A 25,828-nucleotide genomic window follows, 5' to 3' on the forward strand; every position below is an offset into this window, starting at 1 on the left:
GAGGAGTGCGCGCATTCTGGTTGGCTAGTCACTAGGCATCTCACCAGGCTAGGGGATATTCGGAAATGGGGCTGCTCCTACTGCTTTCTCCGCCCCTCCCCCCGCTTCTCCCCTCCGTCCCCCTCTCCTGAATTTCCCTGACTGGAATACGCGTGCGCCAGCTCAGATCCCTTGTGGGCGCGAGCTTCGTCTCACTCTTAGCTCCCCTACCCTGCTTGCTCTTTGCCTAGCGGTCGTGGCTGGCCGGGTGGGCTCGCGGTGAACGCTCGTGCGCGCGCACGCGCACACGCCAAGCAGCGGAGCTCTAGACAGAGGGGAGTAATAACCGTCCGAGGAGGCAACAGAGGAGGTGCTGTGTGTCTGTGTGTTATACTGCATGGCTCGTCGAGGGGCGAGCGCCAAGGATTGAAAGAGGGTGAGGGAGAAGCAAAAAGAATGTGAGTCTCCCTCGGTGGAGCCGCTAATCTGGTGAGAGTCGTGGGCCGGGCGAGTCGAAGAGATAGAAGGAGGCCGGAGCGGGGGGGGGGGGGGGGGGGGGGGGGGATGCGGGAGGGAAAGGAGGGGCGTGTCTGGGATCCGGCTGTGAGATGAATGGGTGGTGAATGAATGGAAAGAGGCGGAGGCCGAGACTCTTCCTGAGTAAGCGCTTTAATGGGGTCGGCTTGACCGCGGCAGCTTGCCTTCTCTGATAGGTGTGGGAGGAGGCTGGGCTGGGATCAGGAGGATTGTCGGACCTGCTGTTAGTGTTGGGGAACGAGTGAAGAGGCACATTGAGAGGGGAAAAGTGCGAAAGGGTAGGTTTGAGGTTGAGATGAGGATTTTTCTCCCTGTTTTTTTTTTTTTTTTGTTTTTTTGAGGTGTGGCAACTTTGGGAGTTGATGGAATACTAAGGGGACGAGGAAGGGGAGGAGAATATTAAGGGTACGAGGAATGGGAGGGGGTGCGGTCAAGGGATGGTTGACAAAAGGATTGATTATTTAAGTGAGATTGTGTCTACTTTCAGAGAAGATCGCTTTGGGTATCGGAAGTTGCGGGTATTGGATGGAGAAAATTGGATTTGATTGAGAGATTCAGTAGATGTGTGAAGGTTGATAGCACCTAATGGGTGAATGATACTGCTGGCTTGATTAGTGGTATTTGGGAACGTGTGGTGTTTTGTGACTTACAGTAAGGGATGGGGAGAAGATGATAATATGGGTATAGGATAAAAGTGGTGAGTGACTTCATGATATTGAAGGAGATTTTTGACTAGTTAAGCACGTGAAGCATTTATAGGTGTGGGTCAAAAATCCTGCACGTGTGAGTATCTCGCATCATGGGAGTTGATACATACGGTTAAAATGATATTGAACCCACTAAACACATGTGAGTGGTATAGCTGTCTTTCTTAAGAGTATTCCTCTTAATTGTTCCAGTTGGCTGTAACAATTGTATGAATAGTTCGAGTTGTAAAAATTTTATGTATACTAGTTATTGCATCCAAATTGGAGCGGGTACAATGTTCCTTGTTTTTTATCTACAGTAATAACACCAAGAGAACTTTAGAAGAGGGCTCAATAGCTGCCACGAAGCAGTAGGTGTTCTCTGTCCTTCGTATTGATGAGTTTAAAAATTGATTACAATCAATCCAAAGGAAAGACACCTGGATGAAAGACAGGTCAAATGCATTAAAGATAATTTTCAATGCTAAAATACATGATTTTTTGTCATTCTGAATTTACTTTGAAACTTGACGTTGGCTCTCTGGTGTGAGTTTAAATTACATCGCATTACTTGGACATTTTGTTCTCGATATATTGTGTGTCTTCTGCTAAGAATGTCATTGATGGTCTCATTCTGTTCCAGGGCATGATTAATGGTTTATGGATTTCCAACTTTCATGACCTATGTATTTGTTTATCTTGGAAATGTTGCAAATTTGAGAACATTGCCATGCCCCTCTTTCTCTTATTATGCCTTGATGATATTTTCACTACCCATAATTTGAATGCAAAAGTTAATACCCTATTCATATTCTCTTAGATCAAGTGATATAAGAATAAAAGCACAACAAAACATTGGAAATGTGGCATCAACTCTGGCTGACAAGGTAGTCCTCATTTTGAACTCTGTATACCAGGAGTTTAAGATCTAGCTATGGGGATTGAAAAGTGTAAGCAAAGAATGTTAGGGGAGGGTAATTAGATACAGTTAAAATCTTATATTGAGATAGGAGTTGAAGGACTGTTCTGCTGAGTAGGAGCCTTTGCCTTAAGAAAGATTCTTTAAAAAGTGATGTTCATCTCTTTGCTTTTGCCCCTGCTGCCTATCTGGAATGCTCTCGTCCTCCCTCCTCCCTTTGAATTTAAAATTTTTCTTTTTAGACTCACCTCTGCCATTAGCTGTTTAGGAAAACCTATTTCCCTTTTCTTAGCATCCTCCACTGATTTATAGTAGGTTGTATCTCTTTAGTGGTCCATCATACTTTGCATACAATTTTATTACTATGTTTCTTTTGGAAGGTAGGCAGAAAGATATTTTTCTCTATACTTGAGAGAATTAAAGTTTTGAAAAAGATTTGTCCCTACAAGGTTAAATGGTAGAATTTGGCGTTCTGACTTCTAGCCCAATATTGGTCCTTATATTACAAGTCTGTCGTTCTTGAAAAAATTTTTAGTCATTGTGAAATTACAAAATTATTCACATTTGGGTTTCAGGCATTCAATATTTTGACACTAATCCCTTAACTAGTGCCCAATTCTCTCTACCAATTGCCCCCCCCCAAACCATTTGTCCACCATCCACCAGTCTGCCTCTATAAGAGGCTTGCTTTTGGGGAATTTTGCTCTGTGGTTTACAGTACTGATACTGATAGGGTTTCATGCGTAACACTGTACCACCTCTCAGCATCACCTCCTCCTCTCATTTGAACCCTCTCCATTGCTCCCTCCCTGTTCAATCCCTCCAAGTGGCCTGCTTCTAACTGAAGACCAGTTCTCATTGTCTTTGGGCATTAGTTATTCCACCATTATGCTTCTTTATATCCCACATGTGAGGGACATCATTCTGTGATGGTCTCTCTTCCTCTGACAAGTTTGCCATTCTTTATGTGGCATTTTTAGGAGATAAATGTCTTTAATTTAATTTAACTTATAACTGTTTTATCTAGAGGCCTTTTCCCACTCAGTTTTCCGTTTCTTGGCTCATAAATAATTTATTGGACAATAAATAAAAGAATACACAAATACAAATGCTGGCCAACTTTAACCTTGAGTGTGGAAAGGTAGGACTACAGCTAAATCTTACGAAGACAATGTTCATGAGAAACAGCCTCGTTCCTGATGCCCCATTCGCTCTCAACGGAACGACCATCTCCGAATGCAACAGCTATGTGTACCTAGGTCGAGAAGTCAACATGACAAATGACCTGGCACTTGAGCTGTGCAGGAGGAAGAGAGTGGCTTGGAACGCCTTCAAGAACGTCGAAGAAATAGCTAAGAGGATGAAGAACCTCCGGCTCCGGGCACATCTCTTTGATTCCACTGTTCTTCCTGCATTAACATATGCCTCAGAGACCTGAGCCCTACGCAAACAAGATGAGAACGCTATTCAGGTCTCCCAAAGAAGAATAGAAAGAGCTATGCTTGGAATATCACGTTTCACTTAAATGAGAGAAAGAATCCGGAGTTCTGACATCCGTCGACGATCAAGAATCAGGGACACTGTCTCCTTTGCCAAGGTGTCAAAAATCAGATGGGCTGGTCACGTAATGAGATTTAAAGACAACCACTGGACTAGAGCTGTTACTGACTGGATTCCACGGGATGTCAAAAGACCGCGTGGCCGCCCGCCTACCAGATGGTCAGACTTCTTCGTGAAGATCATGAACGATCGGTTTGAGGCTCTTCATGTTCCCAGAGCGAACAGATGCCATTGGGCTACACTAGCACGCGACAGGGACAAATGGAGACGTTACTGGCGCCCGCTCGAGCAAATTGACGACTAATGGGAAGTTAAGTGATTTTTAAGTGAAATAAAAGAATCGGAATCATCAGAAGTAAAGAAAAGTAACTGCTATTATTATCAGATATCTAGTCAGATAATTAAAAGTAATTGAGAATTTAAAGTATGTATATGTGTTTATGGAGAGGAGAGTTAGTGTTTGGAGTGAAATCTTTCATTTCTCAGCCTCCCATCTTAGTATAACTAAAGAAGCTCTATTTATGTATCTACTTCATTATGTCTTCTGATATATAACCAGAATTCTTTCAGAGGACTAGGTCTTTTCCATTATTGTTTGAGATTGAACTGATGGTATTATTAGGATTTGATGATTGTAATGGGCTATGTACAGTTTAATGTTCATTCAGAAATCCTCAAAGATCCCAAAGTAAAATCTGATGTCATTTTTTAATTGTTTCCAACAAAACTTGTCATGAGATATTTGGCTTGGAAAATGTTGGTATTAACTTACTGCAGGAGTGAGCCTTTAATACTTTTTTCTTTCAGGGATATGTTATTTTTTGTGAGCTTTTTCATTCATTTTTATTGAGGTATCATGATTTACTCTTAGTGATAGTATTATACATACATCATTTCAACACTATACCCAATACCAGAATGCCCACTTCCCTAGACCAGTGTCCCAAAGGCCCATCTCTCATGCATTCTCCACCGCACAGGTAAGCTCAGTTTTGTAGACCAATTTTCTAGTTCTTATGCCTTTGGGCACTTTTTGCTCCCTTATTATCTTTCTCTCTCTCTCTCTCTCTCTCTCTCTCTCTCTCTCTCTCTTTCTTTCTTTCTTCCTTTCTTTCTTTTGCTTTTTGGGTCACACCTGGCGATGCACAGGGGTTACTCCTGGTTCTGTTCTCAGGAGTTACTCCTGGCGGTGCTCAGGGGACCATATGGGATGCTGGGGATCGAACCCGGGTTGGCCGCATGCAAGGCAAACGCCCTACCCGTTGTGATATCTCTCCAGGCCCATTATTATGTTTCTTTCTATCTCACATATGAGCAAGCTTATTCTGTATCTATCCCTCTCCTTCTCATCGACTGTATGATGCCCTCTAGTTCCATCCATGTTAGTGACAGATTGCATGATTTCATACCATAGTTACCTTTAATTCATACCAGTAATCTGTTCTTGGAAATGTGGGTAGTTTTCAGATTTTGGCTATTGTGAGTCATGCTGCAATGAAAATAGGAGCACAAATGTCTTTTCAAAATAGTGTTTTTGGGACCTTGGAGTAGATGCCAAGAGGTGGAAAGACTGGGTTATATGGAAGCCCAGTTTTTATATTTTTGAGGTTTTCATACTGTTTTTCAAAGAGGTTGAATCAGTCAATCAGTCAACATTACTACTAATAGTGGATGAGGGTTCCTTTCCCCCTGACATCCATACCAACTCTGATTGTTTTTATTTTTCATCTGTGCCAATCTCAATGGTATGTGGATATGTCTAGTTGTTTTGATTGGTGTTTGCATTATACGTAATGGGCATTTTCCATTTACCCATTGGCTATCTGTTCATCTCTTCCCCTGATTTTTTGATGAGGAAGTATTTGTTCCTCTCTTCCCCCCATTTTTGATAATTTTTTTGTTGTTGCTAAGTTTTACAGGTCCTTTTCTTACATATTGGCACTTGTAAAACTTAGCAACAATATATCTTAAATATTAATTGTTGCCAAATGAATGGTGGGCACATATTTTCTTCTGATCTCTGGGTTGCCCATTTAATCTAGTCATAGTCTTTTTGATGGTCATTTTGGGTCACAGCTGAGCCCCTGGCTCTGTGCTCAGGACTCAAGAGTGCTGGGGTGCTGGGGATTGTGCCTTAGCCTCTGTACTATTTCTCTGCCCCCCCCCCAATTGACTATTTTTAGAGGGTACAATTCAGTGTCATTAAGTACTTTGATGATTCTAATTGATGATAATTCAAAGCATTGTTACCACCCTGAAAGGAAATCCTGTATCACTAAGTGGTCACTATCTGCACTGCACTTGGTAACCACTAACATGATGATTCCATAGATTATCTATTCTGTGTATTTTATATTATGCACTCTGTGGCTTCTGTGCCTGTTTCTTTCCCACTCCGCTTTTTAAAAAACTTTACCAGTGTTGTGGCATGTATCAATACGTCATTTCTTCTTATGTCTAAGCAATATTCCTTTGCAAGAATATACTACATTTGTTGGTGTATTTGTCAGTTCATGGGCACTTAAAATATTTCTACCATTTCCCTGGATAATCATACACAAGGGGTTGATTACTTGTTCTCAGTTCTTTTGGTTATATACCCAGGAGTGGAATGAGAGGAATCACTGGGTTGCATGGTAATTCTTTGTTTACTTGTTGAGGAATCATCAAACTGTTACCCAAAGTGGCTGCACCGTTTTATAGTCTTACTACCATTATAAGAGTTCCATTTTCTCCCTATTCTTTGTTAATATTTGTTACTTAATTGTTTTTTGTTTGTGTGCTTTTTGGTCACCCTGGTGGGTATTAACTAGTATCCCATTGTGATTGTGATTTGCATTTTCCTAATGACTAGATTTGGAGCATTTTTATATGCACATTGGCTATTTGTATTTTTTTGGAGAAAGGTCTATTTAAGTCCTTTCTTCATTTTAAAATCTGGCTTTTAATTATTGTTGTAAAACATAGGCTCTATATTGGCCTAGTACCATCTTTTCAGAAAATAATTACTAACCCCCTATAAACCTACCTTCTTTCTATAGTGAACAAACAGCTCTTTCTAACTGTTCTAGAGTCCAGTGTCCCCACCTTGATTCAAACATCACTCTGCAGAAGCTGTATTACCTACTTTGGTAAGCACAGTTATACAAAGTTTTTAAAGATTACTTAGGTCTTTGATTCATTGTCACTGTCCTCCCATTGTTCATCAATTTGCTCGTGCAGCCACCAGTAACATCTCCATTGTGAGACTTGTTGTTATGGTTTTTGGTATATTGAATACTTCATGAGTAGCTTGCCAGGCTTTGCCATGAGGGTGGAATACTCTCGGTAGCTTGCCAGGCTCTCCAAGAGGGACAGAGGAATCGAACTTGGGTCAGCTGCGTGCCGGGCAAACATCTTACTTGCTCTGCTATTGCTCCGGCCCAGGTCTTTGATTATTATTGCTTTTTGGTTTCAGGTCAGGATCTATTTCTATTTTTTTCACTTGTGGAATAATTTGAAACTTTTAAACTGTAAAATGTGTAATACACAATATTTTCATTATATATTAGTTAAATGAAGTTGTTTTCTTGCAATATTTGATCACTCTGGGTAATTGGGAGATAACAGATTCAAAATACATTTTTGGAGATCCTGCCTTATATATGAAATATGGGGCTGTGTATTTAGCTTTTGGTAGTAATTGGGAGAGAAAGGTTTCAAAATGTGTTTTTGGAGGTCCTGCCTTATATATGAAATATGGTGATCTTATTTATTTAGCTTTTGGTGCCACACCTAGTAGTGCTCAGGATTTACTCCTGACTCTGTTCTCAGGGATCACTAAGCAGTACTCAGGGAATCATATGTAGTGCCAGGGATAGTGCTTGGGTAGACTGCATGCAAGGCAAGCACCCTAACACCCCTACTATCTCTCTGACCCTAAAAATTGGTTTTTTTTCAACTTGAAAACCTTTTTGTCAATTTTGGTTCTAGATCACACTTGGCAGTATTCAGAACTTAATCCTGGCTTCGCTCTCAGTGATCACTCCTGGTAGTACGTGGGTTACCATATGCAATGTCCAGGAATTGAACAAGGGTTGGAAACATGCAAAGCAAGCACTTTAAAAACTGTGCTATATCTCCAGCTTATTTTGCAGGACTTTCCAAGTGGTGCCTAGGGAGACTAGGGCCACAATTGGTTGGGTCCACTATTGATGATACTTGACGCACTATGTTCAAATTGGTCAGATGTGTGATGCTGTTCAGGCTTTGTGGTATTGGGCACCAATGGAACTACCCTGGCAGTGGTCAGGGGCCACCAGGGCCACACTCAAGTGCTCAGTGTTGGTGAGCACAACCGTTGGTGTTCTGGGGCAGTGTTTCTGGAGATTGAACTTGGGATCTCATGCTTGACAGGCATGTATTCACCCCTTTGAGCTATCTCTCTGGCCCCAAGTATTGTGATAGTCTTTCTAAAACTTTTCAATCTCTAAAACTTAAAATCAGAAAACTTCAAGATAGGTAATTCTTATGCTTAAAGGGTACTGGGATGGGTGTGGGGATAGTGTTAAGCTCAGGTGATGAGTTTGGAAGGCTTCTTTGAGGAGGTGACTTTGTTGTGCAGGATTGGGGTATCTTGCTGTCAGGAATGGGGGTGGGGTGCTCGAGCATGCAAGCACTCTGGTTCTTTAAACTGTCTCTGAGCACTGAGGAGGTGATTTTGAATAGAAATTCTAAAGTTAAGAGACAGCAATTTATTGTGTTTCTTCTGTTATTTTGTTAGATTGCTAATTTGTTCTTTTGATGCATTTTTGTTTTTTTGTTATTTAACATGCTCCAAGTAGTTGCTTCTTGTTTCTAAGAAAAGAAAAAAATGGTGTAATACTTATATGAAGAGACAGTGTTTCTGAGTAGAGTAAGCCTGTTTTTTTCTTTTTGGCCTTGCCTCATGTATTTGGTGCAAGCCTATAACTGTTTCCATATTTGTCATTAAAACATGGACCTACTGATTTTTCAGTTTCTTGGTTAATTAAATGAGAAAATAAAGTAAAGTAAAGTAAGTAAAGGCCCTCCCGTTGATCATCGATTTGCACAATCGGGCCCAGTAACGTCTCCATTGGAGACTTTGTTGTTACTGTGTTTGGCATATCAAATACGTCACGGGGAGCTTGCCAGGCTCTGCCATGCGGGCGAGATACTCTCGGTAGCTTGCCGGGCTGGAGCGATAGCACAGCGGTAGGGCGTTTGCCTTGCACGCAGCCAATATGGCCGACCCGAGTTCGATTCCTCTGCCCCTCTCGTAGAGCCCGGCAAGCTAGCGAGAGCATCTCGCCAGCACGGCAGAGCCTGGCAAAGTGCCCGTGATGTATTCGATATGCCAAAACACAGTAACAAGCGTCACAATGGAGATGTTACTGGGCCCGCTCGAGCAAATCGATGAACAACAGGAGGACTGTGATACAAGTTCATTACCTGTCATACAAATCTTTGAAAGGTCATATATATCAAATGAGAAAATATACTTTACAAATTATACAACTATATATAATATGGTATCATATTGATATGTTTTTGGAGTTAAAGTTTTTCAACTGAGAAATGTTTTACCACCAATTTAAGCTTTTATGGCTTTAACCATTTACCCACCAAATTTTAGCACCAAATAACTAAACTCATTGATTAATCAAGAGGGCTCGACTGTTTTGGAAGTGCCATACCCAGGGGTCCTCAGGGCTCTGAGGTTAGGTATCACTCCTGTAAGTGCTCAGTGGATCATATGTGGTGTCCTGAACTGAACTCGCAGAGGCTGTGTACAAGGCAAATACCCAACTATATATTTCCCTGGACAGGGCTTGGCATCTTAGAAAGTGATATTGTGGTACAAAATATGTTGGATTGAAACTAGGTAACTGGGGTTAAAAATTTCTCCCTTCCTTTACTAGGTTTGTAACTTGAATAAGCACTAAACTCTTGTGGATATTCCTAATTTTCTGAATTACGGCTAGTATCAAATAGCTCTTAGGGTTATAATTAGGAGTTACATAGAAGTTGCTTGGAAAGCAATGAAATAAGAGTTAATAAACTTTTAACTTCAGGATCAGATAGTAGATATTTTAGATTTTTCAGGTCCTGGAGTCTCTGTTATAACAACCCAGCTCTACTTTTGTGGCAGCCATAAGCAATATGTAAAGGAATGAGCATGCCTATTGTTTCAATAAAATTATTTATGAATACTTGAAATATAAATTTTGAATAATTTTATGGGTTGTGAAATAGTAGTCTTAATTCTTTTTTTTTTTTTTAGTGAAGCAACATGAGGTACAGTTGTAGATTTACAAATCCTTGTGCCTGAGTTTCGGTCATACAATGATCAAATACCCATCCCTCCACCAGTGCCCATTTTCCCCCACGCCCCCTCCCACCCTGCCTCTGTGGCAGGGCATTCCTCTTTGTTCTCTCTCTCCTTTTGGGTGTTGTGGTCTGCCAAAGAGGCATTGAGTGGCAATCATGTTCAGTCCATAGTCTACTTTCAACATGCATTTCCCCTCCTGGGAGGATCCTCCAAACACCTTTCATTTGGTGTTCCCTTCTCTATCTGAACTGCCCTTTCCCCTAGAATATCCGGCTGGCCTCTAAGTTATGGAGTAATCCTCCTGGTGTTGATATCAGCTATTCTTAGGTATTGATCTCATATTTTGTTGCTTTATATCCCCCAGATGAATGCAATTTTCTATGTCTATCCCTCTCTTTCTGACTCATTTCGCTTAGCATGATACTTTGCACATTGTACCACTTGTATGTAAATTTCATGACTTCATCTTTTCTAAGAGCTACATAGTAAGCCATTGTGTAGATGTACCAGAATTTCTTTAACCAGTCATCTGTTCTTGGGCACTCAGGTTTCTTCCAGTTTCTGGCTATTGTAAAGAGTGCTGCAATGAACAAACAAGTGCAGATGTCACTTCGACTACACATTTTTGCCTCTCTGGGGTATATTCCCAGGAGTGGTATCGCTGGGTCAAATGAGAGCTCAATTTCTAATTTTTTGAGAAATGTCCATACTGTTTTACAGAAGGGCTGAACCAGTCGACATTCCCACCAACAGTGAGGGAGTGTCCCTTTCTCGCCACATCCGCGCCAGCATCGGTTGCTTTTGTTCTTTTGAATGTGAGCCAGTCTCTGAGGTGTGAGATGGTATCTCATTGTGGTTTTGATCTGCATCTCCCTGATGATTAATGATGTAGAGCATTTTCTCATGTGCTTTTTTGCCATTCGGATTTCTTCTTTGAGAAATTTTCTGTTCATTTCATTGCCCCATTTTTTGATGGGGTTGGATGTTTTCTTCTTGTGGAGTTCCACCAGTATTTTGTATATCCTTGTTATCAACCCCTTGTCAGATGTGTATTCGGTGAATATCCTTTCCCATTCTGTAGACTGTCTTTGTATTTTGGTCACTGTTTCTTTGGAGGTGCAGAAGCTTCTTAGTTTAAGATAGTCCCATTTATCTATCTCTGTTTTTACTTGCTCGGCCAGTGGTGTGGCATCTTTGAAAGTACCATTACCCTCAATGTCATGGAGGGTTTTGCCAACTTTGTCTTCAATGTACCTTATGGTGTCTGGTCTGATGTTGAGGTCTTTAATCCATTTTGATCTTATTTTTGTACATGGTGTTAGGCAGAGTTCTGAGCCCATTTTTTTGCATGTAGTCGTCCAGTGATGCCAGCACAATTTGTTAAAGAGGCTTTCCTTACTCCACTTCACATTTCTTGCACCTTTATCAAAGATTAGATGATCATATGATTGAGGGGAGATGTCAGTGTATTCAACCCTGTTCCATTGGTCTGCAGTTCTGCTTTTGTTCCAGTACCACGCTGTTTTAATTATTACTGCCTTGTAGTAGAGTTTGAAGTTAGGGAGGTTGATTCCTCCCATTTTCTTTTTTCCAATAATTGCTTTAGCTATTCGTGGGGGCTTATTGTTCCATATAAATTTCAGGAGGTTTGCTCCATTTGTTTGACAAATGTCATGGGTATCCTTATAGGAATTGCACTGAATTTATACAATGCTTTCAGTAGTATTGCCATTTTGACAATGTTAAGTCTCCCGACCCATGAGCAGGGGATATCTTTCCATTTCCTCATGTCCACTTTTATTTCCTGAAGTAGCGTTTTGTAGTTTTCTTTGTACAGGTCCTTTACTTCCTTAGTTAAGCTGATTCCTAGGTACTTGATTTTCTGGGGCACAATTGTGAACGGGATTGTTTTTTTCATGTTGCTTTCTTGTCTCTCACTGTTTGAGAATAGGAAAGCCATGGACTTTTGGGTATTGATTTTATAGCCTGCAACTTTACTATACGAGTCTATTGTTTCTAGGAGTTTTTTGTTGGAGGTTATTGGGTTCTCTAAGTATTGTAACATATCATCTGCGAATAGTGAGAGCTTGATTTCTTCCTTTGCTACCTGAATGCCCTTAATATCTTTTTCTTGCCTAATCGCTATTGCAAGTACTTCCAGTACTATATTTAACAGCAGTGGAGAGAGTGGGCATCCTTGTCTCGTCCCTGATCTTAGAGGGAAGGCTCTCAGTTTTTCCCCATTGAGGATGATGCTTGCTGTAGGCTTGTGGTAGATGGCTTTAACTATGTTGAGAAAAGTCCCCTCTATACCCATTTTGGCTAGGGTTTTCATCATAAAGGGGTGCTGGACCTTGTCAAATGGTTTCTCTGCATCTATTGATATGATCATATGCTTTTTATCTTTTCTTTTGTTGATATGGTGGATTATGTTGATTGATTTCCGAATGTTAAACCATCCTTGCATCCCTGGGATGAATCCTACTTGGTCATGGTGTATGATCTTTTTGATGAGTAGTTGGATTCTATTTGCCAGTTGTTTGTTGAGGATCCTTGCATCTGTGTTCATCAGGGATATCGGCCTGTAATTCTCTTTCTTTGTGGTATCTCTGTCTGCTTTTGGTATCAGTGTGATATTTGCTTCGTAGAAACTATTCGGAAGTGTTTTTGATATTTCAATTTCGTGGAAAAGCTTAAAGAGGATTGGGAGTAAGTCTTCTTTAAAGATTTGGAAGAATTCACTAGTGAATCCATCCGGGCCAGGGCTTTTGTGCTTGGGGAGACGTTTTATTACCATTTCAATTTCCTTGATGGTGATAGGTCTGTTCAGGTATTCCAGGTCTTCTTGGTTCAGCCTTGGGAGTCTGTAGGAGTCTAGGAATTTATCCATTTCTTCGAGGTTTTGATGTTCCGTGGCATAAAGCTTCTCAAAATACTCCCTGAGGATCCTTTGAATTTCTGTAGTTTCTGTTGTGTTGACCCCCTTTTAATTTCTGATTCGGTTTATTAGGGTTTTCTCTCTCCCCTTCTTTGTGAGTTTTGCTAGAGGCTTATCGATCTTGTTAATTTTCTCAAAGAACTAGCTCTTGGTTTCATTGATCTTTCGGATTGTTTTTTGGGTTTCCATCTCGTTAATCTCTGCTCTGAGTTTTATTATTTCCTTCCTCCTGTTCGGGTTGTGCTCCTTTTGTTGATCCTTCTCCAAGCTCTTAAGCTGTGAGGTTAGTTTATTTATGTGGGCTCGCTCCTCCTTTCTGAGGAATGCTTGTAGAGCTATAAACTTTCCTCTTAAGACAGCTTTTGCTGTGTCCCATAAGTTTTGGTAACTCGTGTCCTCATTTTCATTCGTTTCTAGGAATCTTTTGATTTCCTCTTTGATTTCCATTCTAAGCCACTCGTTGTTCAATAGCACACTGTTTAATTTCCAGGTGTTTGATTTAGTTTTCTGTTTTTGTGTGTGATTTACTTCTAATTTAAGCGCATTGTGGTCTGAGAAGATTGTTGATACAATCTCTATCTTCTTAATTTTATGGAGATATGTTTTGTGGCTCAGCATGTGGTCTATCTTGGAAAATGTTCCATGTACGCTTGAGAAGAATGTGTATTCAGCCTTTTGAGGATGAAGTGTCCTGTATATATCTACTAAGTCCCTTTCTTCCATTGTTTCCCTCAGATTAAGTATGTCCTTGCTAAGTTTGAGTCTGGTTGATCTATCCAGAGGTGACAAAGCGGTGTTGAAGTCTCCCACTAGTGTTGTGTTGCTATTGATGTCTTTTTCCAAATCTATGAGTAGTTGTTTTAAGTACTTTGCTGGTCTCTCATTAGGTGCATATACATTTATTATTGTAAGTTCTTCCTGTTGTACAGATCCTTTGATCAATAAGAAATGGCCTTCACTGTCTCTTATGACCTTCTTCACTCTGAAATCGATGTGGTCTGATATTAAGGTGGCTACCCCAGCTTTTTTATGGGAGCTGTTTGCCTGTAGGATTGTTTTCCAGCCTTTGACTCTGAGTCTGTGTTTGCTTTGACTATTAAGGTGTGTTTCTTGCAGGCAGCAGAATGTTGGGTTCAATTTTCTAATCCATCCAGCCACTCTGTGTCCTTTAATTGGTGCGTTTAGCCCATTGACATTGAGAGAGATTACTGTTATGGGATTTTGTCCCATTGTTCTGTTGAAATTAGGTGTATTTGAGGGGCCTGTCCTGTCTTAAAGTAGCCCATTTAGTTGTACTTGTAACCATGGTCTTGAGTCTATGAAGTTCCTGAGCTGTTGTTTGTCTGTGAAACTGTGTGTTGTTCCTTCTATTATGAATGAGAGTCTCGCTGGGTAAAGTATTTTTGGAGAGGCATTTATTTCATTGAGTTTTCTCACTATGTCCCACCACTGTTTTCGGGCCCTGAGGGTTTCATCAGAAAAATCAGCTGTGAATTTTAAGGATGCTCCTTTGTAAGAGATTTCTTTTTTCGATCTTGCTGCTTTCAGAATTTTGTCTCTGTCTAAAGTTTTGGTCATTTTGATCAGGATGTGTCTTCGGGTATTTTTGTTCGGATTTCTTCTAGCTGGTACCCTTCGGGCCTCCTGAATGTGGTCACAAGTTTTCTTCAGCTCTGGAAATGTTGTAGCAATGATGTCTTTGACAGTTTCTTCTTCATCAGGGTTTTCTTCCTGTCCCTCTGGGACTCCAATAATTCTTATGTTACCCCTCTTGGCTTCATCACGATCTTCTCTTGTCATCTGTTCCCGAACTGTGAGTCTCTTTTCCATTTTGTGCTCTTTTCTGGCGAGTCTCTGAACTTCATCTTCAAGCTCACTGATTCTGTTCTCAGCAGCTGTTACTCTGCTTCTCAGGCCTTCCACTGAGGTTTTCAATTCGCCTACCAGGGTTTTCAGGTCCGACATTTCCGATTGCATTTTTCTCATTTCTGCCTTCAAATCCTCTGGTCTTTTATTGGCATTGCTTTCCATTGTTTCTTTAATTCCCTAAGCATCCTAACTAGCTCCCTTCTGAATTCCTTGTCAGAGAGGTTGTCTAATACTACAATACTGTTGGTGTCTTCTGGGCTTGCCTCTTCAATAAGAAAGTTTGGTGGGCTTTTGCGTTGCTTTACCATTGTGACCAGTGTGCTTTAGTCCTTCACCTTCACTGTTATTATTCTGGTTGAGTGAGGAGAGAGTTCCCGGATCCCTTCATCTTTGTTGCGGCGGGATCTGATGTTGCCTCAGTTCCCGTCCTGCGCAGGTCAAGGGAGAAAACCGGCAATTCTAGGGGATCAAGCTAGCTGCGCATTCCCTGGGGGAGTCTCAAGCCGTGGGGCAGGCTGTACCTGGTTGAATGAGGAGAGACTGCCAGGAGCCGTTCAGTTTTGTTGCCAAACAATGGGCCTCAGTTCCGTCTAGCACATATTATACTATTCTCTCTTATAGTGGGAAGGGATTATGGATAAGTTTTTGTCCATGGTAGGCACTCTTCTACGTTTCTGAGTTTGACGTTCTTCTCAGTCAGGCGTTATTCTTTGTTTTATAACAGACATTGAGTGAAACTTTTGGAGGAGGTGCTATTTGGAAATGAACTTATACAGCTGTTTTCAAACAGGTCTTTGTTGGAACTTGAGTAGGCAAGTGGGTTGTTGTTGGATTGCAGTAGAAGAGGTGGGAAATGTTTGGTTGGTATTAGGCAGCAAGTTGTGGGATGGGAGTCCTGAGTGCTTGATGTGAGTGATATAAGTGTGGCCGCGTTAGCGGCCGCCCACCAAGGAGAAGGCCACGCCCACTTTTAAGAGGCCACGCCCCTTTCCTGGTGGCCACGCCCTGAGCCTGTCCCAGGCGACACCCACCCAGGATCCTGGAATGGAGGAAGGGTGGTCTACAGTCTCCCCACTGGGCTTCAGGCGGGAATCTGAGGCGCGGCTGGGGGGGGCAGGAGCACTTCCCGGCTGGACGCCCCCGACCCACCTGGAGGGCAGGAGCCGAGGGACTGGTGGTCGGTCCCTCGGAGATGGACGGGCGCTTTCCCCACTGGGCTTCAGGCGGGAATCTGAGGCGCGGTTGGGGGGGCAGGAGCACTTCCCGGCTGGATGCTCCTGACCCACCTGGAGGGGAGGAGCCGAGGGACTGGTAGTCGGTCCCTCGGAGATGGATGGGGGCTTTCCCCACTGGGCTTCAGGCGGGAATCTCAGTAGTCTTAATTCTTATATAGTTGAAAATGTGCGTAGTCAGTTGCACAAAATAAGTCATTGAAGTATGTTTTGCATGGGGGCTATATGTAATGTGAACATTACTCTAATAAAAGGTTAGTCACAGGGGCCTGAGAGATAGCTGAAGTGGTAGATGCCTAGCATTTACAGGGTCCTGTTTTCTGTCTCTGAACACATTGAACTTGAGACCTACACTACAACTTTGTTGAGAATCAGCAGGAATTCCCAGAGATATGGCTCCTATGGCTAAGGACAGGCGGGCGTTACAAATACTTTTCCCGGCTTCTGCCGCATCTACCAGCACTTCTGCTCTTCTCTCTTTGAGGTCTTCCTTGATCGCATCTCTGCACTGCTTTGCGAGCTCGGACGTTCGCTTGTGGTTGCCTGAGGCATGCACCAAACCACGTTAGCGAATAAGCTCAAGAGTTTTCGAAGACGCATTTTTTTTGGCTATCTCTCTCTTGGCGTTCCTCGCACAATCAAGGAGGTGCTGAACCAGTCGATCGTATTCCTCATCAATGTTGTCAACAATGGTATCTTCCCATGTTGCCACAATAGTGCCAAAGAGCTCCCAGTTGGTGGTCGTTCTGGGAGTTCTCTTTTTGAACTTTGCAGCCCTTTCTCCCCGCTCTGTGAAGTAGAATTGTGCACGAGGGAGACGGTGTTCCGAACCCATTTGGAATTTTGGGACAACAGCGACATTGGTCAGGCAAAACTGTTGATTGAATATGATGTGGTCTATTTCATTGTGGAATCATCCACCGGGAGACTCCCATGTCCAACGTTTAGATTCGGCCTTCTGGAACTGTGAGTTACCATGGATGGTCTTGGTCGACATGATGAACTCAGACAGTTTCTCACCCTGTTTGTTCCATTCTAGGCCATGCGTCCCGATGTGAAGTTCTTTGGCTGATATTCTCGGTCCTATCTGTGTAAACTCACACAAGATAGGGGGGCACAGCACCCAACTCAGCGGCGGTGGCTCTATCTCTCCCGCCGCCCGTGTTCGGTAGTCTCACCCTTCTCCCACCCCGGAGAGGTCGATGGTGATGGTCAGGCAGAGGAAGGAACCAGGGCCAGGCTGGTAGGTATTAGTCGTAGTTTATTCTGATTCTCTCCTCATCTGTCTCTCTATCTCTGCCCCCATGCTACTTCATTCTCCTTCTCCATCCCCCTTCATCCTCCTCTTCCATCTGATCCTCTCTGAACTCTCTTCTTCCTTCTTCCTAGCCCGCTCCTACAGTACGTTAAATCCTCTTTCCATGAGGAATTGGGGGAACAAATACACATAGGTGCAGTCACAATCAATAGGGGTGGAGATCAGCAGGGGTAGAAATCTTAGCCTCAGGGAAGACCGCTCCTTGGACAGATCCTTCCTCAGCAGGAGGACCCACCCTAGAGCAGAATCCCATGGGCGTGCCTCTCCTCTCCTTGTTCGACAAGCGTACAAGAATATAATATAAATCATTTTGTATGGATACAGTAAGAAATATCTTAAACTTATAGAATTGCTCTCCTAGGGCCATCTTGATCTCAGACTACGGTGCTCAGGCCAGATAGTCTTTCCCACCCCTAGCAGGATCCTAGTCTTGTCGTTACCTTGGATCATGACAGCATTTGTCCATGATCAAACTCTTAACTTATAGTTAAGAATCGTGGCACTTTGGCCTGGCCCATTTTGCTGCCAGGGTAGCTCACTGCTTGCCCTGGGTCCGTTCAGTCCCTCGTCGGGACCCTGCTTTTGGGGTGTTAGGAACTAAGGGCAACTGAGGCTTAAGTCGAGAAAGATGCCCGGGAGTGAATAATATTCAAGGCCAATCAAATCCTAAGTTACAAAGCATAATGTTAACGGTCTTCCTGTATCTATACAAAAAGGATATTACTTTAAGGTAAACTATTCATAAGGCATAAGGAGAGGGAAAAGGCAATATTTCACTCATACATATAAAATCATAGATTTATGGGAAACTGATCTTACAAATTAACAAAGTCTGATTAAGGAGAAAGCTGATTAACTGGGTGGGAAGGAGAGCATAGGGAAGACTGTTTACATGTTTACATGTAAACACAATGGAAGTGGAAGTGCCTCTGGAGCACTGTGGTGGGTGTAACCAGATTGATGGGTGTAACCAGATGAATGGGTGTAACCAGATAAAACCTAAGCTTCTTGAAGGACAAAGCAATGTTACCCAACACTATCTTGGCATTAAAATCACCCACAATGATCTTTTAGAAGGTGTGGTCTTCTTTATAGAAATTCTCCAGCTCATGGCCAAATTTGTGTTGACAAGGACACCGACGACTCTGACACCAGTTTTATCGCATGTTCCGAGGAACAATTCTTCTCCAGTGTCGAAAATGGCGTGATGAGATTGGTGCCATCTTGTCTTGGTCAGACCAATGATGTCATACTTGATCTTTCGTGCTTGTACCATCAGGTCCTCAATGGATGCATCTGATGCTAGCGTATGTGAATTGAAAGTACAGACTATCATTTTTGTCTTCCTTCGTTATGGCAGCCTAGTTTGGCCTTGAGATTTTATCTGCCTCTCCTTTCTCATCCTTCTCAATGCTGCCATATCGGTGTCGCCTTCAGGGTCAGGGGAATGAGATCCATTGTAATTACTGGTTTTGACATATTGAATACGCAACGGCATGTTGGAGACCCATTGTAATTACTGATTTTGGCATATTGAATTTGTAACGCCCGCCTGTCCTTCGCCAACTACAAGACCAAGATGACTGCCCTCCGACGTCCTGATGGATCTATCACATCTTCCAGAACGGCAATGGAGAAGATTATCCATGACTTCTACTCAAATCTCTTCGATAGCCATGTCCACCTGCTGACATACCAAATTCTACAGGATGGGTATGTCATTCCCAATGTTCTCCCTTCTCAAATCCGACATGCCATTTCATCAGTAAAGAAATGAACAGCACCTGACCCAGACAAGGTCAGACCTGAACACCTGAAGAACCTGCCGTCAGTACTCATCAATATGCTGGCTTGGCTCTTCACACGCTACCTGTCTGAGTGCAAGTTTCCATCCCAGTAGAAAATCAGCAGGACTGTACTACTGTACAAGAAGGGAGACATTCATGACATTGACAACTATCACCCGATCTGCCTATTGTCTGTCATCTACAAGCTGTTCACTTGAGTCATCCTGAATAGGATTGGCAGAACACTAGATGAAGGACAACCATGCGAGCAAGCTGGGTTCCGCAAAGGATTCACCACCATCGACCATATCCACATGATAACCAAGCTCATTGAAGTTTCTCGGGAGTTCAAGATGCCACTCTGTCTAATGTTCATTGATATAAAGAAGGCCTTTGATTCTGTTGAGACGGTAGTGGTTATTGAAGCCCTAGCCAATCAGGGCATTCAAACTCAATACATCAAGATCCTCCATGAGCTGTATTATGGATTCACTACCAGGATCTCACCATTCTACAAAGAAGTGATCATCAATGTCAAGAGAGGGGTTCGGCAGGGTGATACCATTTCACTGAAACTCTTCAGTGTCACCCTCGAGAACATCATGCGACACCTGGAATGGGAAGGAATGGGAGTGAAGATAGACGGTCGGCAACTACACCATCTCCGCTTTGCTGATGACATTGTTCTAATAACACCAAATATTAGCCAAGCAGCACAAATGCTGGCCAACTTCGACCGTGAGTGTGGAATGGTCGAAGTACAGCTGAATCTCATGGAGACAATGTTTATGAGTAACAGCCTCGTTCCTCATGTTCTATTTGCTCTGAATGGAATGACCATCTCTGAATGCAACAGTTATGTGTACCTAGGTTGAGAAGTCAACATGACAAATGACCTGGCACCCGAGCTGCGCAGGAGGAAGAGAGCGGCTTGGAACGCCTTCAAGAGTGTTGAAGAAATAGCTAAGAGGACGAAGAACCTCCAGCTCCGGGCACATCTCTTTGATTCCACTGTTCTTCCTGCATTAACATATGCCTCAGAGACTTGGGCCCTATGCAAACAGGATGAGAATGCTATTTAGGTCTCCCAAAGAGGAATTGAAAGAGCTATGCTTGGAATATCACGTTTCACTCAAATGAGAGAAAGAATCCGGAGTTCCAACCTTCTTCGACGATCAAGAATCCGGGATGCTGTCTCGTTTGCCAAGGTGTCAAAAATCAGATGGGCTGGTCATGTAATGAGATTTAGAGACGACTGCTGAACTAGAGCTGTTACCAACTGTATTCCATGGGATGTCAAAGACCGCGTGGCTGCCCACCTACCAGATGGTCAGACTTCTTCATCAAGATCATGAACGATTGATTTGAGGCTCTTCGTGTTCCTAGAGCGAACAGATGCCATTGGGCTACACTAGCACGCGACAGGTACAAATGGAGATGTTACTGGCGCCCGCTCAAGCAAATCGACGATTAACGGGAAGTCAAGTGATCAAGTGATCAAGTGATGGCTCCTATAAAATTAGTAAAAGGAGTAGGCAGAGTAAAATGTTAATCAGGGATTTTCTGGTAGGTGGTAGATAAATAGAAATTGTTTAATATGGAGAAACCATGCTGAGACCACTCTCCATATGCATGAAGGTACCAGCAGAGGAACAAAGGCATGCGGGTCCCAGGGCTGAGATCTCCAAGCCTGCTCAGATCGGGGCTGAGCATCCTTCACCCAGATTCTCCATCTTCCAGTAGGCAGTGGTCACACCCACCAACTGGCCCCCTGACACTGTGTAATCCCATCAATGGCCAAGACCCAGAGGCTATAAAACCCAGTTTCTGGAAGCTTGTGGCTGCAAATGCGGCCACACGACATCTTATTATTTTATTCTTCCTTTGAACGCCCTGGCAGGCTATGAATATAACGTGCCCACATGGCAGAGTATGGCAAACTCCCCGTGGCGTAGCCAATATGCCAAATACCAGTAACAATGATGGGTCTCATTTTCCTAACCCTGAAAGAGCCTTGAATATGGCACTTTTTAAAAATCTCTTGGCTAGGACAAAGGAGACATTACTGGTGACTGCTTGAGGCAATCAACGAACAACAGGATGGTCGTGATCGTGATCATTTAATTTGATAAAATAAGATAATTTCCACACCTTTTTAAAAATTTTATTGAATCACTGTGGGATAGTTACAAGCTTTCAGTTTGGCTTACAATCACACAATGATCAAACACCCATCCCTCCACCAGTGCACATTCCCCACCACCAATATACCCGGTATACCCCTTCCTTTCCCACCCTCCCCCTGCCTGCATGGCAGACAATATTCCCCATACTCTCTCTCTACTTATGGTTGGCAAAACAGACCCTGAGAGGTTATCATGTTTGGTCCTTTATCCACTTTCAGCACACTTCTCCCATCCCGACTGGTTCCTCAAGCCATCATTTTCTTAGTGATCCCTTCTCTATTCCAGCTGCCTTCTCCCCTTTGCTCATGAGGCAGGCTTCAAGTTATGGAGCAATCTTCCTGTCTGGTGTATCTACTATCCTTAGGTGTCAGCCACATGTAGTGTCATTTTATACTCCATAAATGAGCGCAATTCTTCTATGTCTGTCCCTCTCTTTCTGACTCATTTCACTTAACATGATACTCTCCATGTCTATACATTCATAAGCAAAGTTTATGACTTCATCTTTCCTAACAGCTGCATAGTATTCCATTGTGTAAATGCACCAAAATTTCTTTAACCAGTCATGTGTTCTAGGGCACTCGGGTTGTTTCCAGATTCTGGCTATTGTGAACAGTGCTGCAATGAATATATAGGTACAGATGTCATTTCTACTGTGCATTTTTGTATCCTTGGGATATATTCCCAGAATTGGTATTGCGGGGTCATATGGAAGGCCAATATCTAGTTCTTTTTTCTTTTTGGGTGACACCAGCTATGCACAGGGATTATTCCTGGCTCATGCACTCAGGAATTACTCCTGGCGGTGTTCGGGGGATCATATGTGATGCTGGAAATCAAACTTGGGTCAGCTGCGTGCAAGGTAAACGCCCTACCCACTGTGCTATCACTCCTGCCCCTCAATTTCTAGTTTTTGAGGGACTGTCCATATTGTTTTCCAGAGAGGTTGGACTAGTGGGTATTCCCACCAACAGTGAAAGAGCGTCCCCTTTCCCCCACATCTATGCCAGCACCGGATGCTTTTGTTCTTTTGAATGTGTGCCAGTCTCTGTGGTGTGAGATGATATCTCGCTGTTTTGATTTGCATCTTCCTCATTACTAGCAATGTGGAGCATTTTTTCATGTGCCTTTTGGCCATTTGTATTTCGTTTTTGAGGAAACTTCTTTTCATTTCTTCTCACCACTTTTTGATGGGGTTGGAGGTTTTTTTCTTCTACAATTCTATTAGTGTCTTGTATATCCTGGATATTAATCCCTTATCAGGTGGGTATTGGGCAAATATTCTTTCCCATTCTGTGGGCTCTTTCTGTATTTTGGTCACTGTTTCTTTTGAAGTGCAAAAACTTCTTAGTTTTGATGTAGTCCCATTTGTTTATGTTTTCTTCCACTTGTCAGGGCTGTTTCATCCTTAAAGATGCTCTTTGCTTCAATGTCGTGGAGAATTCTGCCTACATTTCCCTCTATGTACCTTATGGATTCATGCTTGATATTGAAATCTTTAATCCACTTTGATCTGACTTTTGTGCCTGGCATTAGACAGAGGTCAGAGTTCATTTTTTTGCAGGTGGCTATCCAGTTTTCCCAGCACCACTTGTTGAAGAGGCTTTTCTTGTTCCACTTCACATTTCTTGCTCCTTTGTTAACGATTAAGTGGTCATATATTTGGGGGTCTGTGACAGAATATTCAGCTCTGTTTCATTAGTATGCAGGTCTGTTTCTAGCCCAGTACCATGCTATTTTAATCAGTTCTGCTTTGTAGTACAGTTTGAAGTTCCGGAGGGTGATTCCACCCATCTTCTTTTTCACAAGGATTTCTTTAGCTATTTGTGGGGGTTTATTGTTCCATATGAATTTCAGTGGTGTTTTGTCTATTTCTTTGAAAAATGTCATGGGTATCCTGATAGCGACTGCATTATATTGGTAGTGCTTTGGGCCGTATTGCCATTTTGATAATGTTAATCCTCCCTATCCATGAGCAGGGGATGTGTCTCCAATTCCTAGTGTCTTCTTTTATTTCTTGATGTAGTGTTTTGTAATTTTCCTTGTATAGGTCCTTCACCTCTTTGGTTAAAATGATTCTGGGTACTTGATTCTGAGGTACTATTGTGAACGGGATTGTTTGTTTTATGTGTCTTTCTTATATTTTTTAATTTTTGTTCAAGAAAGCCATGGACTTTTGGGTGTTGATTTTGTAGCCTGCCACTTTACTAAACCGACCTATTGTTTCTAGGAGCTTTTCTGAAGAGTCTTTAGGGTTTTCTAAGTATAGCATCATATTGTCTGCAAATAGTGATAGCTTGACCTATTCCTTTTCTATCTTTATGCCCTTGATACCTTTCTCTTGCCTAACTGCAATGGCCAGAACTTCTAGTACTGTATTGAATCGGAGTGGCGAAAGTGGGCAACCTTGTCTTGTGCCCGATCTTAGAGGGAAGGCTTTTAGTTTTTCCCCATTGAGAATGATACTTGTCATGGGCTTGTGGCAACGGCTTTTACTATATTGAGGAAAGTTCCTTCGATGTCTATTTTGTGAGATTTTTCATCATAAAGGGGTGCTGGATCTTGGCAAATGCTTTCTCTGCATCTATTGATATGACCATATGGTTTTTATCTTTTCTTTTTTTGATATGATGGATTATGTTGATCGATCTCCGAATGTTAAACCATCATTCCTGGGGTGAATCCTACCTGGTCATGGTGCATGATCTTTTTGATGAGTCGTTGGATTCTATTTGCTATATTTTGTTGAGGATCTTTGCATCTGTGTTCATTAAGGACATTGGTTTGTAATTTTCTTTCTTTGTGATATCTCTGTCTGCTTTTGGTATCAGGGTGATATTTGCTTCATAGAAACTGTTTGGAAGTGTTTCTGATACTTCAGTTTCCTGGAAAAGCTTGGGAGAGGATTGGGAGTAAGTCCTCTTTACATATTTGGGAGAATTCTCTAGTGAATCCATCTGGGCCAGGACTTTTGCGCTTGGGGAGACTTTTGTTACCATTTCAATTTCCTTGATGGTGATAGGTCTGTTTAGGTATTCCAGGCCTTCTTGGTTCAGCTTTGGGAGTCTATATGAATCAAGGAATTTATCCATTTCCTCAAGGTTTTTTTTGTTTCGTGGTATAAAGTTTCTCAAAGTAATCCCTGAGGATCCTTTGCATTTCTGTAGTGTCTGTTGTGATGTCCCACTTTTCATTTCTGATTCTGAAGCTTTTCTGAAGAGTCTTTAGGGTTTTCTAAGTATAGTATCATACTTAGGGTTTTCTCTCTCTCCCTTTTTTTGTGACTCTTGATAGAGGCTTATCGATCTTGTTTATTTTCTCGAAGAACCAGCTCTTGGTTTCATTGATCTTTCAGATTGTTTTTTGGGTTTCCGTCTCGTTAATTTCTGGTCTGAGTTTTATAATTTGTTTCCTCCTGTTCAGATTGGGCTCCTTTTATTGGTCATTCTCCAAGCTCTTAAGCTGTGAAGTTAGGTTACTTATGTGCGCTTGCTCTTCCTTCCTGAGGAATGATTGTAGAGCTATAAACTTTCCTCTTAACACAGCTTTTGCTGTGTCCCATAAGTTCTGGTAACTCGTGTCCTCATTTTCGTTTGTTTCCAGGAATGTTTTTTTTTAATGTAGGAGTACTGTAATTTATACAGCCACCGATTAGGCTGATTGAATTTTGCATGAACTCCACACCAAGAATCTTTTGATTTCCTCTTTGATTTCCTTTCTAAGCCACTTGTTGTCCAGTAGTGAGCTGTTTATTTTCCAGGTGTTTAGTTTTCTGTGTGTGTGTGTGTGTATGTGTGTGTGTGTGATTTACTTCTAATTTCAGTGCTTTGTGGTCCGAGAAGATTGTTGATACAATCTCTCTCTTCGTAATTTTATGGAGGTATGTTTTGTAGCTCAGCATGTGAGCCTGGAGAATGTTCCATGAACACTTGAGAGAATGTGTATTCAGCTTTTTGAGGATGCAGTATCCTGTATATATCTACTAAGTCCCTTTCTTCCATTTCTTCCCTCAGATGAAGTATGTCCTTGCTAAGCTTGAGTCTGGTTGTTCTATCAAGAGGTGATAAAGTAGTGTTGAAGTCTCCCACTAGTGTTGTGTTGCTATTGATTCAGCACCTTTTCTAACTTGGATCTATACGTTTTCTCACATAAAAAGGTCATCTTATTTTCCCCCCTACTTTATTTAAACACTGGTTTACAAAGTTGTTCATAGTGATTTGTTACAGTGATTCAATATTCCAACACTAATCCCACCACCATGGTCACCTTCCCTCCATTGCTTCCATTTTCCCAAGCACCCTTAAAGCTTACCCCCATAGTAGGTCCACAATAGTTTATTTATATTGCTTGTTTAACATTTAATTGGCCAATGGAACAAGTTTACTAGCTGTTGTTGCAAGTTAAGCCTTCTGTGTTAATGTTTTTGTTAGTCAAGACTGTTTGGCTTCTGAGTTACATTCTCATCCAATTTGGGATGTAAGTGCTG

At 42.2% G+C, this 25,828-nt stretch overlaps 1 protein-coding gene across 1 annotated transcript in view; it reads left to right on the plus strand.

Moving 5' to 3' along the window:
- Positions 1-333: 333 nt before the first annotated feature.
- The window catches only part of WNK3 (WNK lysine deficient protein kinase 3), a 298,017-nt gene continuing 272,522 nt past the window's right edge, over positions 334-25,828 (plus strand). The window contains exon 1 of the mRNA XM_056129973.1: positions 334-468. The gene's annotated coding sequence lies outside the window, so the exon portion shown is untranslated. The remainder of the gene's footprint in view (positions 469-25,828) is intronic.

This window comes from Sorex fumeus, unplaced genomic scaffold, assembly GCF_029834395.1.
Source record: "Sorex fumeus unplaced genomic scaffold, SorFum_2.1 ptg000073l, whole genome shotgun sequence".
Taxonomy (NCBI): Eukaryota; Metazoa; Chordata; class Mammalia; order Eulipotyphla; family Soricidae; genus Sorex; species Sorex fumeus.